This window comes from Crinia signifera, chromosome 8 (assembly GCF_055691185.1).
Source record: "Crinia signifera chromosome 8, ASM5569118v1, whole genome shotgun sequence".
NCBI classification, from domain to species: domain Eukaryota; kingdom Metazoa; phylum Chordata; class Amphibia; order Anura; family Myobatrachidae; genus Crinia; species Crinia signifera.
In genome coordinates, this window is record NC_139224.1 from 10,119,993 (window position 1) to 10,136,383 (window position 16,391).

Genomic DNA, 16,391 nt, shown 5'->3' on the forward strand with positions numbered 1-16,391 from the left:
GCAGGCAGGGGGTGGTATGCAGGCAGGGGGTGGTGTGCAGGCAGGGGGTGGTGTGCAGGCAGGGGGGGTATGCAGACAGGGGGTGGTGTGCAGGTTGGGGGTAGTGTGCAGGCAGGAGGTGGTATGCAGGTTGGGGGTAGTGTGCAGGCAGGGGGTGGTATGCAGGTTGGGGGTGGTATGCAGGCAGGGGGTGGTGTGCAGGTTGGGGGTGGTATGCAGGCAGGAGGTGGTGTGCAGGTTGGGGGTGGTGTGCAGGCAGGAGGTGGTATGCAGGTTGGGGGTAGTGTGCAGGCAGGGGGTGGTATGCAGGTATTGGGGGTGGTATGCAGGCAGGGGGTGGTATGCAGGCAGGGGGTGGTATGCAGGCAGGGGGTGGTGTGCAGGCAGGGGGTGGTGTGCAGGCAGGGGGGGTATGCAGACAGGGGGTGGTATGCAGGCAGGGGGTGGTATGCAGGCTGGGGGTGGTGTGCAGGCAGGAGGTGGTATGCAGGCAGGAGGTGGTATGCAGGCAGGGGGTGGTGTGCAGGCAGGGGGTGGTGTGCAGGCAGGGGGTGGTGTGCAGGCAGGGGGTGGTATGCAGGCAGGGGGTGGTGTGCAGGCAGGGGGTGGTGTGCAGGCAGGGGGGGTATGCAGACAGGGGGTGGTGTGCAGGTTGGGGGTAGTGTGCAGGCAGGAGGTGGTATGCAGGTTGGGGGTAGTGTGCAGGCAGGGGGTGGTATGCAGGTTGGGGGTGGTATGCAGGCAGGGGGTGGTGTGCAGGTTGGGGGTGGTATGCAGGCAGGAGGTGGTGTGCAGGTTGGGGGTGGTGTGCAGGCAGGAGGTGGTATGCAGGTTGGGGGTAGTGTGCAGGCAGGGGGTGGTATGCAGGTTGGGGGTGGTGTGCAGGCAGGGGGTGGTATGCAGGCAGGGGGTGGTGTGCAGGCAGGGGGGGTATGCAGACAGGGGGTGGTGTGCAGGTTGGGGGTAGTGTGCAGGCAGGAGGTGGTATGCAGGTTGGGGGTAGTGTGCAGGCAGGGGGTGGTGTGCAGGCAGGGGGGGTATGCAGACAGGAGGTGGTGTGCAGGTTGGGGGTGGTATGCAGGCAGGAGGTGGTATGCAGGTTGGGGGTAGTGTGCAGGCAGGGGGTGGTATGCAGGTTGGGGGTAGTGTGCAGGCAGGGGGTGGTGTGCAGGCAGGGGGTGGTGTGCAGGCAGGAAGTGGTGTGCAGGCAGGGGGTGGTGTGCAGGCAGGAGGTGGTGTGCAGGCAGGGCGTGGTATGCACTGGTCGGGGGTGGTATGCAAGGAGGAGGTGGTGTGCAGGTTGGGGGTAGTGTGCAGGCACGGGGTGGTATGTAGGCAGGAGGTGGTATGCAGGCACGGGGTGGTATGTAGGCAGGGGGTGGTATGCAGGCAGGAGGTGGTATGCAGGCAGGGGGTGGTATGCAGGCAGGAGGTGGTATGCAGGCTGGGGGTGGTATGCAGGCAGGGGGTGGTATGCAGGCTGGGGGTGGTGTGCAGGCAAGAGGTGGTATGCAGGCAGGGGGGGGTGTGCAGGTTGGGGTTAGTGTGCAGGCACGGGGTGGTATGTAGGCAGGGGGTGGTATGCAGGCAGGGGGTGGTATGTAGGCAGGGGGTGGTGTGCAGGCTGGGGGTGGTATGCAGGCTGGGGGTGGTATGCAGGCTGGGGGTGGTGTGCAGGCAAGAGGTGGTATGCAGGCAGGGGGGGGTGTGCAGGTTGGGGTTAGTGTGCAGGCACGGGGTGGTATGTAGGCAGGGGGTGGTATGCAGGCAGGGGGTGGTATGTAGGCAGGGGGTGGTATGCAGGCAGGGGGTGGTGTGCAGGCAGGGGGTGGTGTGCAGGCAGGACGTGGTGTGCAGGCAGGGGGTGGTGTGGCGGTAAAACAACCGGATCCCGATGGTCAGTATCCCGACATCGGAACCTTGACTTCCAGTCCTCTGACAGGGGGGCGAGAACAAAGAAGTCCCTTTCGAGTTTGTCATATACAATCCTTACTGAATCTGACCCTTATGTCTTTCCCCACCACAGCTGCACACAAGCACACTTGTGGAGGGAATACAATTCTTACCATGAGCTGTAGCTTCTGGGTCAGGTGCTATTCATTTATACCCGGCAGTATGCCCCATATCCTGTGATACTCCTGTGACTAGCGCCTGGTAATCCACAGATTCCATTGTGCAGCGAATAAGATCTCAGAACTGTAACTTTTCTTGCAGCCATTACTGGTGCGTTTACACTGGGTCACCGTCTCCTAATGTGCATTTGCATAGCCACTGATTCATGTACGATGCTGCGGTAAGTAACCGCCTATGGGTAAGAACACTTTGGGGGCTGTGCATTTGTGTGTAGCTGGCTGGGCGCCCCCACAGTATATAGCCAGGCAGCGATGCTCAATGTTTTGTTCTGATTTCAGAAGAAACTCACAAACTCATTTATCAGCCACTGAGATTTCCCTGCAGCCATAATCACTTCTCTGCTTCCTGACGGAGGAACAGAATAACCACTTTAGACCAATATGTCCTGGGGCCGAGACCTTAACCCTCTCGTGTCTCTGCGCCGGAGCCATGGGAGCTCCCGGCAGGCACAGCGCCTGCATCATCCCAGCACAGGGTGTGCGCGGAACACTGAATTATTAACTCATTTATTATTGTTATTAACCGCTGCACTATAGCAGGAGACCGCAGTCATAAATCGCCTGGATCGGAGAGGAAGCAGGGATAGGTGTGAGAACGCTGAGAGCTCTGCGTATTAGGAGGAGGGGAGAGGTATGTGGCCAGATCACTGCGTATTAGGAGGAGGGGAGAGGTCCGGCCCAGACCACTGCGTATTAGGAGGAGGGGAGAGGTATGTGGCCAGATCACTGCGTATTAGGAGGAGGGGAGAGGTATGTGCCCAGATCACTGCTTATTAGGAGGGAGGGGAAAGGTCTGGTCCCAGATCACTGTGTATTAGGAGGATGGGAGAGGTATGTGCCCAGATCACTGTGTATTAGGAGGATGGGAGAGGTATGTGCCCAGATCACTGTGTATTAGGAGGATGGGAGAGGTATGTGCCCAGATCACTGCGTATTAGGAGGAGGGGAGAGGTCAGTGTGCCCTGATGTCTGTGTATTAGGAGGATGGGAGAGGTATGTGCCCAGATCACTGCGTATTAGGAGGAGGGGAGAGGTGTGAGAGTGCTGAGAGCTCTGCTTAATTAGGAGGAGGGGAGAGGTCCGGCCCAGATCACTGCGAATTAGGAGGAGGGGAGAGGTCCGGCCCAGATCACTATGTATTAGAAGGAGGGGAGAGGTTTGTGCCCAGATCACTGCGTATTAGGAGGAGGGAGAGGTCTGTGACCAGATCACTGCGTATTTGGAGGAGGGGAGAGGTATGTGCCCAGATCACTGCGTATTAGGAGGAGGGGAGAGGTCCGGCCCAGACCACTGCATATTAGGAGGAGGGGAGAGGTTTGTGCCCAGATCACTGCGTATTAGGAGGAGGGAGAGGTCCGGCCCAGACCTCTGTGTATTAGGAGGAGGGGAGAGGTCTGTGACCAGATCACTGCTTATTAGGAGGATGAGAGAGGTATGTGCCCAGATCACTGCATATAGGAGGAGGGGAGAGGTCTGTGACCAGATCACTGCGTATTAGGGGATGGGAGACGTATGTGCCCAGATCACTGCTTATTAGAAGGAGGGGAGAGGTATGTGCCCAGATCACTGCTTATTAGGAGGAGGGGAGACGTATGTGCCCAGATCACTGCTTATTAGGAGGATGGGAGATGTATGTGCCCAGATCACTGCTTATTAGGAGAAGGGGAGAGGTATGTGCCCAGATCACTGCCTATTAGGAGGAGGGGCCTCCCTATCATTTTCTACTGCGTCCACCCTTGCCAACAGACCATCAATGGCAGCACTGTAACACCCATGACATAGGGCCTAGGGTCCCATCCCTTGGACTTTACCGTTGGTTCTGCAGTATCCCTACTGGCTGCCTGTAACATGTGGTTGGGATGAAGGTGTCACACCTGGAGAATCTCTCTGTCAGTGGTCCCACAAAGTCTCGACAGGTGGTCGGTGTATTGAGGCTCACCTGGAGAAGGGTCTCTGGGATGGGACCCAAGTGCGGATATGATGGTCCAGTAAAGGGGTGTTCATAGCGGCACTGGTGGAAGTGGGGGTGTTAAAGGGTGGCTGGGTCCAATCCTGAGGGTGGAGAGGTGTAACACCGACCACCTGTCGAGACTTTGTGGGACCACTGACAGAGAGATTCTCCAGGTGTGACACCTTCATCCCAACCACCTGTTACAGTCAAGTCCCCCTTGGGTCCCACTCCGTGGACTACAGCCAACCTTCCTGCATCCACCTCCAGATCATCCGAGGTGAAGCACATACAGACATTGAAAGCAGGTCAGTAGACTGCAATGGTTGGCAGCCCACCGCTCATTCACCATCATTGACCACTGGAAAACCAGATCCATTTGGCATCATATGTCACTCATTACATTGCCTTTTCCTGTGACCCCCTATGGGACATTCTCACAATTGAGTGGATATAATACCTCTTTGCACCTTTCCTAATATTGGAATATAATAACAGCGGCCATGGCACCTTGCACTTACCAATAGGAACATTATTACAGTTCCAAATTCCGGTGGCTTTAACACCCTTCCTGACAGTGAGACAATTTTTTTTATCAAATTACCAATATATACAATATGTTATTATCTTTTGTAGTTTCACAGCGCCAGCATTGCGCCGTGCTACTTCCGGGTTGTATGCTCGCCAAACTATTTAAAATAAAGTAACTTAACTCCATGCCAACGTGGATAGTTCATACCCAGTGGCGTAACTATAAATTTTGCTCCCCCAAGCCAAAAAAGTTGTGGCGCCCCCCCACTAACTAAATATATATATATATATATATATATATAGTGGGGGTAGATCGGCGGCACTCGCAAAATAAATCAGACCACACCAAGTGGATAACCAACGTTTCAAGGCCTAGAGGCCTTTTTATCAAGGTGCAAAAACGTGTTTTTCACGTTGTTCACATTTTTGCACCTTGATAAAAAGGCCTCTAGGCCTTGAAACGTTGGTTATCCACTTGGTGTGGTCTGATTTATTTTGCGAGTGCCGCCGATCTACCCCCACTACGTATTGACAGCCCAGAGCTGCCGTTGGAAGGGCACCGCGTCATTCATTTATCCTTGGATACATGCACCTTTGCTTGGAGTGCCGCCCCCCCAGAACTATATATATATATATATATATATATATATATATATATATATATATATATATATATATATATATACATACACACATACATGCACACACACACTCACACACAGGGATCCAGAAAAAATGACAGTGGGGGCACTACAATAAATAAATGGGGGGGGGGGGGGGCAGTTTCATGCAGGTTCCTAGAAAAGTGTGGACTACCTCATACATACATACATACATACATACATACATACATACATACACTGCCTACCTCATACATACATACATACATACACTGCCTACTCATACATACATACATACATACATACATACATACATACATACATACATAGCCTCCCTGATACATACAGTACATCCATACACTGCCTACCTCATACATACATACATACATACATACAACCATCCATACACTACCTCATGCATGCATGCATACATACATACATACATACATACATACATACATACATACATACATACATACACTGCCTCCCTCATACATACATACATACATACATACATACACACACTGCATATCCCTGATACATACAGTACATCCATACACTGCCTACCTCATACATACATACATACATACATACATACATACACTGACTTCCTTATGCATACATACATACATACATACATACACTGCCTCCCTCATACATACATACATACATACATACATACATACATACACTGCACCCTCATGCATACATACATCCATATGTCCACAAAATTACATCCATACATATATCCCAAGATATTCTTAATATTGTAACATACCACTGGCGCTGGGTGGAGGGCCTGCCAGCAGCAGCACTAGGGAGACTAGCAGCAGGTGTTTGCAGGGGCCAGCTTAATGGTCCCCTGGCAGAGAAGAGGCAGCAGCTCCGGCTCCAGGAATACATGCTTGTTCTCAGCAGTGACTGGAGGGAGGAGGCGGGGGCCGGGGCTCAGAACTGCAGCGTGGAAAGTGAAACTGAAAGTAAAGTGACTTCCAGTTCCTCTGCTGCTGCTGCTGCCTGCTGCCGCCCTGGCTCCTATGCCTCGGCTCCTGAGTCCCGTCCAGCAGCAGCTGCTGCTTTCATCCCAGCCGGCGCTGCTGCCTGTCATCTCTCCCTGCACACTGGTTAGTACGCCGGGCGCCCACCGCAGGCGGCTCCCCCAAGCAGTCGCGGGGGCTGCCTTTATTGGAGCTACGCCACTGTTCATACCCCCACTATCCACGTTGGCATGGAGTTGATTTTTAAGATAGCGTGGCGAGCGCAGCGAGCCACCGAGCCTGCAGCGTGGGCGAGCCCCGCAAGGGGACTCAGACGCTGGCGCCGTGAAACTACACAAGTACCCTTTTATGTACTCAATTTATGTGTCTTTTTATTAAAATTTTTTTTTACATCCCATGGTGTCTATTCCTCCTCAAACTAGCGCTGTGCCACCATTCTTTTCCTTAAGGGACAGGCTGGAGCTGCTGCACAGGCCCAGTTAGGCAGCTTCTTCTACCAAGCTTGGTGTGTGTGTGTGCGTGCGTGTGTGTGTGTGTGTGTGTGTAGATCTGAGCCCTCAGTCAGTGCACTGGACCAGAGAGCAGCTGCCAGGAAGAAGAGACAGGAGATTTACCATGAGGTGGGAGAATGTGGGCTTAGAAAGTGCAGTACTGGTTCTATTATGTTTGTGTATTTATTATAGTACGTTTAACCTTTTCCTGAGCACTAATTTATATTATATAAATGTGTGATACATCCTATACTACAAACCATCCATAGTGTTAGATATTAATACTATATTCCATACAGCATGCAGGTAAAAAAGACCAATGTGTACATTAATGTCCAGGGTCGTTACTAGGTTCTTCTACCGCTCCCCCAGACTCCCGCTCTTCCTCCAATGTTCTGCAGAGTTCGAGATTGTGGACTGCAATTGCCATGGCTTTCCCTCCACAGTACTTGGACTTTCCCGATGTTGTCTTGTGTGCAGTCCCCACCTCTTCTGACTCATATAAGTACATTTCATAAAATTATCTCTTATTTGCAGTCTCTCCAGTCTCTCCACTGTCTCTCCTGCAAGAGATGCAGCACCTCCCAGTGGTAGATCAGGATCCCTGCACGTTTACATAGAATATGCGTACATAGGATTTGGTTTATTCCTACATAATAAAGATGTGGAATTAGATCTAGGTTTTAATGTCTGCCGCCGGCATACGCCAGAGCAGCACCGGATAGAGAGAAGTTTCTCAGTGTCAATGATCTCGTTGTAACATACTTGCCTAACTTTTAAAAACTAGTTTCAGGGAGATTATATTTGGTAGTAGAATTTTGCACAGTGCAGCATTGAGAGGGCGTGTCATGCTCCACCAAAAGGGCTGTGGCTAGTTCCATATATGGAGAGATTGTGATAAGAGATTGTGAACGTGGCACCTAGAAGCGTGGGTGTGTGCTGCTACATCTGAGGGGAACCTTTTGACCTTGTACATGTCGACCATTGGTAATGACCTTGGTGCACCAGCGGCGGCTCTCAGACCCCTCCAGTCGGCTTCTCAATGCAAACCCCAGCGGCTGTGACATTTGCATAGTTTGGCACGGCTGCTGCTTGCGGAATTTCAGCTGCGTCGGCATTTGTGTACATCTCTGAAACGTTATGCGGTCGTTAGCCCGACGGTATCTATGGCGACAGTCATTCGGTCGACCGCAATTGGCCATCGACACTCAAAATGTTGCCATGCAGTAGGTCAACATGGTCAAATGGTCGACACAAGCAATAGGTCAACATGAGTTTTTTCATGTTTTTTTCCCTCAAAAAAGGGTCTTGTTCATACTTTATCATCCCAGTGGACGTGCAGGAGGAATATAATAGTGTTCCGAGTGCAGCGAGCCGTGCAAGTAGTTGCGGTACACTGGTACAGTCCATGTTGACCTTTTCACGTGTCGACATAACTCCTGTCGACCTACAGTTGTTGACGTAACGATCCATACCCCTCTGCATAAGACCATGTGCTAGATGAGTGACAGCTAGAAGCTGATTGGCTGATACATCTCCCCCTCTACCTCTAGGCCCGAGGGTCAGACAGCCGGATTGTAACATGTGTGGGTAGACTAACCCAATTTTATATGTCTATTTCATTTGAAATGAAGCCTCCCAGGACCTTCCCCGGATAATTGCATTTTCCCCTCGCGGTTGCAGCCATTCCGAATATTTTCCATGGACTGAATATCTTCTTCCTCCGAGAGCGGATCCAGCCCTCCCGAGCCGGCTGTGAGCTCCGCTTCTCTCCAGAGACTGGAAATGGAATTGCTGCTGTGATCCGGGAGGTGGCTCCTGAAATTGGTGCAAACGCCGCGTTCCGTAAATGAGTTCCTGTTTATCGGTGGGATTTGCAGCCGCCCGCTGTATATATTCCTGTCCGAGGCCGCTGTAGAAGTCTGTGTTGTTGTCTCTGAGCTGGGTAATGAGCTTTTTCCTCCGTGTTCTATTCCGTGCGCACTTATTTTCCAGCTCTGCTCCGTCGGCGCATCGGTTAGCAGCCGACACAGGGCTCTGTTACTAGCGTTCTGCAGCCGGGAGAACAGCCTAGGCCAAAAGGGTATCCGGATGACTGACGGACAGCAGCCAGTAGGTCAACACCATATATTTGAAATACATATGGTCTAAATGGTCAATGTGTCTCAACATGCATGTTTTTGGGGGGTCGGCCTGTTGACTAGACATTGTCCTGTGAGCATTACTAGATCCTGCAAAAGGGGTCTAGTTACCAAGCCCTTGAGAGGGATAAAGTACCAGCCGGCCAGCTCCTAGCTGCCATTTTTTAAGCACAGCCTGTAACTTGGCAGTTAGAAGCTGATTGGCTGGTAGGGAGCCACTCTCTCCTCTTATGGTGAACTCCTCCCACAAATAAGAACATCCTTTAGAGACCCATATATCTGGGGTACCTGGTACTTGTGGCATTTTAAGAATGGAAGTGGATTAGGGTGCGTTGCACTCCCAAAGATCTGGGCATGTCTTTGGAGGGGGCATGTGATGCCCTCCATGTTATCTAATACCCATGTTGTCTTCGAGTACATATGCCACCACTTTCCAAGAGCTTTTTATGGCATTTTCAGGTGGCATGGGTTTCCTGAACTGCGCCTGCGTGAACTCCGCTATTTGCAGTGAGCAGGATTCCCAAGTGTGGGGCAGTTTGATGAATGAGCCCCTTAGCGAGAGACTCCCGGTTATTATGCCAGCATCGTTGTGTGTTTCCTGTCCGTTCGGATGCTCCACCGTTCCATGAACTGATGTATTTCTCTAATCTAAGTGACATTTTCAGAGCTCCCCTAATGATTTCCAGTTCATTATCTCCAGCTATCTGCGTTCAATATTCCAAGTGACTTCCTGGAACCATCGCCTCGGAAAAAATTCCCATGCAAACATCAATAAACTGTAATCAAGAGCGCTCAGCGATCTCTGCTAGATACCCCATAGTGAGCTGCTTTGTACTGAGAGTCCTCATCCTCAGCTCATCAGAAGACACTCGGCAAGGGGCGTGAGAGGCAGAGAGGCGCTGGCACAGATTGAACCGTTGCCCCACTGTGACAGCAAGAGTGGGGACGAGAGAGGATGGCGGAGAATGAGATCTCACAAGAAAAGCACTGGAAGATAAGATTAGGAGAATACAAATATTTTCTCCCCACCCCCCGCGCCACGAGCCATGTAGAGCAAAACGCTTATTAATAACATAGGGATGTGTTTTGTGCTGGTATTATGCTGCTGCGTCCGTAAGCATGAACCTGAACCCTGTGGGTTTTCTTTTCTAGAATCCCATTCTAGTGAACGACACAGTATCTTAGGAGGCACCAAGTCATTGCCTGGCTGTGGCCCGGAAGGTGCGATATAATAGTCACATCTGTATCACTGTCCAGTACCGTAAGCCATTGAGTCTGTGACAGAAGAGAAGAGAACAGACTGGTTAAAAAGCCAATTGGAAAACTAAAATTGAATTGCCAACACAGGGTGCAAATTGCTATTGCTGCTACCCATCTTGCACCCATCGCCTGGCCAATTTGCACACCGATTTTCTTAAAAGTGCTCCCTACCCTATGGGGTACGGAATACTTTGTGCAATTCCAGCCACTGCAAAATGCAGAGGAAGACTGTTTTTGTTCCTACAATATTATTTACCTCAGAATTTATTACCAGTCATTTTCTGGTTAATTCGCAGTGGCGGCTTGTTTGCATGGGGACCGATGTTTCGCACGCACAGCATCATTTCTCTGCATGTGTATACGTTGCGTGCTCGCGAACTTGGCAAAAAGTCTGTTCCCCGGATCGGATGTCAGCTGCCTGCCCAATTCCTTGCAATTCTAATGTACACGGATGTGTAAGGGTGGTCCGGACAATGACCACCATACATAAGCGTGCGCCTTCACAATCATTCGATGGTCGGCGTCCATTGAAAGATGGGGAGGTTCCCACTGGCATGTGAATGGATGTTCATGTAAAACATTGCAAGCCTTGCAAACAAATCCCGCTTGCGAATGGGTGGTGCCGGCTAACCATTCGCAAAGGCGGGGTTAGGGTGACTCACAAGGATGCGAATTCGCATCCGAGCGAGTCAACCAGAATAAGGGCCATAGTCCCACATCCAAGAGATGGCTTTTTTGGTCTGCACAGGAAAGAATGGTTGCCACTGGCGACACCACAAACAATATCGTCCTCGTCATCATCAACATGGGGGATGCTGCCAGATTTATCAATTTCCGGAATGCAAAGCCTGTTGCCAATGACCTACGCACCGCACATGTAGTACCGGAGGGAACGGAGGGGAATGGCTGCTTTGCATCTTAGCTCAGTGGGTCTGCATAGCACCCACCGCAGCTCACTGACCACATACTTATTACATTCTGATGATGTCATCCCGTATTGCAATACGTTCCTGGGTGCTAATGTTGCTCCCGGATTGCAATGAATAGGCGATCAATGATAAAAGGTCCCCAAAGATGCTTAGAATTCCGTATGGTCTCCTGCATAGGATGGGGCGTTTGCAGAGAAGCACACGTCTGTACAGGTGAAATTAGCATTAATCGAAGCTTGGAATCCTTTCATTGCCAGATATCTCGGGTGACTGAATAGAACGCGCTTGTTGAATTTGTCTGATTTTTAGGCAACAAAATGGCGTTATCGCACTTTTTGGCGAAATCGCTTACTTAATAGGGTGCGCTAAATCCCGTAATTCGCACATTTTGTGCGATAACTCGCACTTTCTCACCTACCGGTTTAAATTCGCATTTTTATTGCATCCAGATGTTTTCGCATAGAAAAGTATACAAATCGCGGTACTTGTTTCCTATCTGGGCGCCCAGGTTTTCTACGTACGGCACCGTAATGAAATCGGATCGCATCGCATCGTACACATACACGATATTGAACGATGCGATGCGATCCGATTCGATTTCCCATAGGAAACAATGTGAAATGGCTCAAATTAGCCAAATTATCATAGGAACAATAGTAAATGGGCCAAAAACACCCCTGAACATTGAAATGTCCCCCCAAAAGTAGTTGACGCCACCCCGCCATCAACGAGAACCCGAAGCGTGGCGAGCGCAGCGAGCCCGCGAGGGGCGGCGGTACGCGTCCTCCGACCTTTTCATGCCCTACTATCCACTAGGGCGTGGAGTGAGAATAGAATAGTGTGGCGAGCGCAGCGAGCCACCGAGCCCGAAGCGTGGCGAGCGCACGCGGATACCTTCACAGTTATACGTGTCCCCTCGCGGGCTTCCCAGGTGTCCATGGCGACGCGGACACCTGGGAAGCCCGCGAAGGGATGCGTTTACCTGTGAAGGTATCCGCGTCCCCACGCGGGGCTCGCTGCGCTCGCCACGCTTCGGGCTCGGTGGCTCGCTGCGCTCGCCACACTATTCTATTCTCACTCCACGCCCTAGTGGATAGTAGGGCATGAAAAGGTCGGAGGACGCGTACCGCCGCCCCTCGCGGGCTCGCTGCGCTCGCCACGCTTCGGGTTCACGTTGATGGCGGGGTGGCATCAACTACTTTTGGGGGGACATTCCACTGCTCTGTGGGTTTTTTGGGGGTTTCTGGCCCATTTACCATTCTTCCCTATGCTGATTTGGGTAAATTGATCCATTTAACATTGTTTCCTATGGGAAATCGAATTGGATCGCATCGCATCGCATCGTTCAATATCGTGTATGTGTACGATGCGATGCGATCAGATTTCTCTACGGAGAATAGCATGGTGCGCAATTAACTTAGCGGGCGCCCAGATAGGAAACAAGTACCCAAATCGCTTATTTAATGGAATGCGCAAATGGAATTCGCATTTCAAAAGTGTCTAAAGATCGCCAATGATGCAGACCAGGTTCTGATTAGCGAATTGACCCAAAAGCAACTTTGGTCAAGTGCAAACAGACATTAATTTTCTCACAGGTGTCCTCAATTTTACTCATAAACTCCCCTACATATACCCAAACATCATTAAGGACACCTGTGAAAATACTCAGTGTGGTTGCAGGCTACCCTGGGAACTGCCATGACAGGGCCGTAACTAGGGGGGGGCTGGGGGGGGCACGCGCACCGGGCGCTGGAGGCTGGGGGGCGCTGGAGGCAGGGTGTCGCTGGTGTGAGCAGCGGCAGCAGCGGGGAGCTAGCGCCGCAGATATAGATGTATGTCTGCAGCGCCGCTGCCACATCAAAGATGGCCGCCGCCATGAAACAACAGACAGACACTAGAGGTGCGCTTGACCTCTAGTGTCTGTGATAAACACAGTGCGCGCCCAGCGATACGCGCTGGGGCTGGAGTCTGGACAAGCCCTGCCTGTCTCTTCATGGGGGAAACTACATCTCCCTCCTCCTGCAGCAGGCACCCCCTTCGCCCTGTCCCTGGATCCACTGGCTACCTGGACACCCTGCAGCTCCCCCCACAAATTGGTGAGTGCCCAGGGATTGACCCCCCTGACCCCCCTGACCCCCCTGTACTCCCTACCCCCATGTGTGACCCTTGTTACCCCCTTCCTCTGTGTCTGTGACCCTATCTGCCCCAATTTCCCTGGTGTCTGATCCCCTCTTCCCCATATGTGTGTGTGTGACACCTTTTACCCAAATTAAAATGTGTAATGGGCATTACGGTGTGTGCTATAAATTGTAATGGGCATTACGGCATGTGATATTATGTGTAGTGGGCATTACGGTTAGTGGCATTATGTGTAATGGGCATTACAGCATGTAATATTATGTGTAAGGGGCATTGCACTGTGTTATATGCGTAATGGGCATTAGCGTGTGTGGCATATGTAATGAGCATTACGGTGTGTGTCATTTTGTATAATGGGCATCACAGTGTTTGGTATAATGTGTACTGGGCATTACGGTTTGTGGTGTAATGTGCTCTGGGCATTACGGTTTGTGGTGTAATGTGCTCTGGGTATTAGGGTGTGTGCTGGAATATGTACTGGGCATTACGGTGTGTTCTATAATGTGAATTGATACTACTATGTGACCACCCCCCCCCCCCAAAAAAAAATGCCCTAAATTTTTCGCGCGCCTTAGGCGCGCACTGTCCCTGTTTACTGTCCCCCTTCTGCTGTCTATAAGCACACATAAATGGCTTCTGATTAATGTTTTTCTTTCTGTGCAAAACCAAATGCCAAATGTGTGCCTGCTTCTGGAAAAAAAAAAAAATATATTTTTATATATATATAAAAAAAAATTTTTTTGGGGGGGGGGGGGGGGGCACTAAATGTATGTCTTGCCCCGGGCACCAGAAACCCTAGTTTCGGCCCTGGCCATGATGCCTATATTCTGCGTCACTCAGCCCTCTGGGACCGATTCCAGGACCACCAAATGCCGGAGGGCTGGCAAATTGGTAAGTACATTTTAATATACAGTATGTAAATGTTTGCCCACTATGTATAGTGCTACTATGTGTTAATTTGCATACTAAACAATTATTACACTCCTGTGTAGTGTGCCAGTAGTGTGTAAACTATACCCACAAATGTATCTAAACCTCAATCACTTTTAAAGCTGATGTCAGTCTGGCTAAAATATGGCTCAGCTTGTTTTTAAAACCACTAATTACTGACAGTAAGTGTACCCTGTACTATACTGCATGCTTTTTTTTAACTCTAAAGTGGCACTTTAGTGTGTAGTCTCTTCTGATATGACCAATATATAGGTGGAATCAGTCCCTCTCCTTTACCAGACTTCTTCGATATTGGTGTTGTCCCCCGTTGCTCATGTAAAACAAATGCACATATGTTACCATATACTGTACTGACCTCATCTTCTCTGTAAAGGTGACTCAGGATATGGGTGTCTCCCGTGGCTCATGACACTTCTGCGTTCCCCGCAAGGCCCTGCACAGCACCGCTATAACGAAGCACACGTTGCCACCCACAATGTTGTGGAACGCACCTTTGGGTGCTGAAAAGTCGTTTCAGGTGTTTGGACAGATCATCAGGCACACTGCTCTACCACCCAGCAAAAGTAGTGATGATTGTCCAGGCTTGCTGCATGTTACACAACATTGCCCTTTATCAACCACGTTATGTGGAAGATTGGCAATGCAGCAGTCGTCCAGGAAGCTGAAACCACCCCACCTACGTTAGTGAGAGGTATGCGGAGGGGGGATCTGATGCGTAGGGAGATCATAAGGCGCTATTTATCAGGTAATTGCATTTTTAATCTATCCAACCATGTACCTTTGGTGTAAGTGTGTTTGCATACCATAAACCATTTGCCATACATTATCATCAATATTTAGGGGAGTAGTCAGAGCCCAATGAAAGAAGCTGCTTAACCTGAGGTGTCCCTTGGTGATGACATTTTCACAGTGCTGTATGGCAATTATAAAAATGACCTAACACACCAAGGGGCCCATTTATCAAACTATATTTGCGGCTAAATCCCCGAAAACGCACGTTTTTGGGGTTTAGCCGCAAATATTAACTATCTCCAATCCCTGCTGCGATCCTCCCGCATCCCCCATAGGTTTCTATCCATTCTGATATGGCGATAGCCCATTGTAGCCTATGGCTACACTTCGCACTGCCCGAGCGGGGCAGTGCGGTAAGAGGGGTCGGCGGGGGTCAGCGCATAACCGCGCATGCGCTGACCTCCCGGCTTCTGGGTTAGGTTTACAATGCGATCCTGGGCGGTAATATTCCACCCAGATCGCATTGTAAAATGCGATCTTGATAAATGTGCCCCCAAATTAAACACCCTCACTGCACAGTACCATAGTGGGTTACAGCATTTTAGTTTAATTAACCAAAACATTAGGATTGAAGAAACCACAGACACATTTTACTGGAACGTCTTTACTAATGCAAAAAAAAGAATTTCGGTCCTTTTACTGGGCCATACATTGTCACAAAAATATTCTTCATGATATAACTGGATTAGAACAAAAATAAACATGTGCTACTTGTACAATCATTTTTTAGGAACCTGTGTACGCGCACATCCCCCCTTTGCCCCTCACCCCAGCCCACCCCTGGTTTGCACACTCCGACGTGGTGGTGAAGCGGGTGAGCCGCTCAGTGGTGTACTGGACACACTACTAATAGTGGATGTAGCTGCACCTAATACATTTAATTATTGATTATTTAATTGTGCCTGCATGGCAATCAAGGCATTGGTCTGTGCTGATATACAGTAGCTTGTGTTTGACCATGTACACTTTCAGTTAGGATGGCTACATTATTGTTTTGTACCCGTAGGGCAGGGGTGGGGAACCTTTTTTGTGCCAAGGGCCGTTTGTATGGGGAAAAAATCCTTCGGGGGCCATGTGTAAAAATTTCTCTTACAAATTGTCCTGCTGCAGCCGTTCCACGCTCTGGCAGCTGCCACTGAATAGGACTGACAGTCTCCGGCTGCTGTTGGGCGGGCCACTCAAACTGGCTACGGGGGCCGCATACGGCCCCCGGGCCTGAGGTTCCCCACCCCTGCCGTAGGGCCTGACTAATTTCGAACAGACGTGTGTCCAGGGTGATAGCCATTCTGATTTGTGTGCCCACACTTACATGAACACTGGTGGTCACTTGTTTAAGTTGTTGAAATATATTTCTCAGGTAGCCTTGCATATTGCCCATTTGATGGCTTTGCCATGAATTCAATTTGTTTTTAAATGTGTGCAATGACCATGCTACCTGTTCTGGGGTTGATGGTGTGTG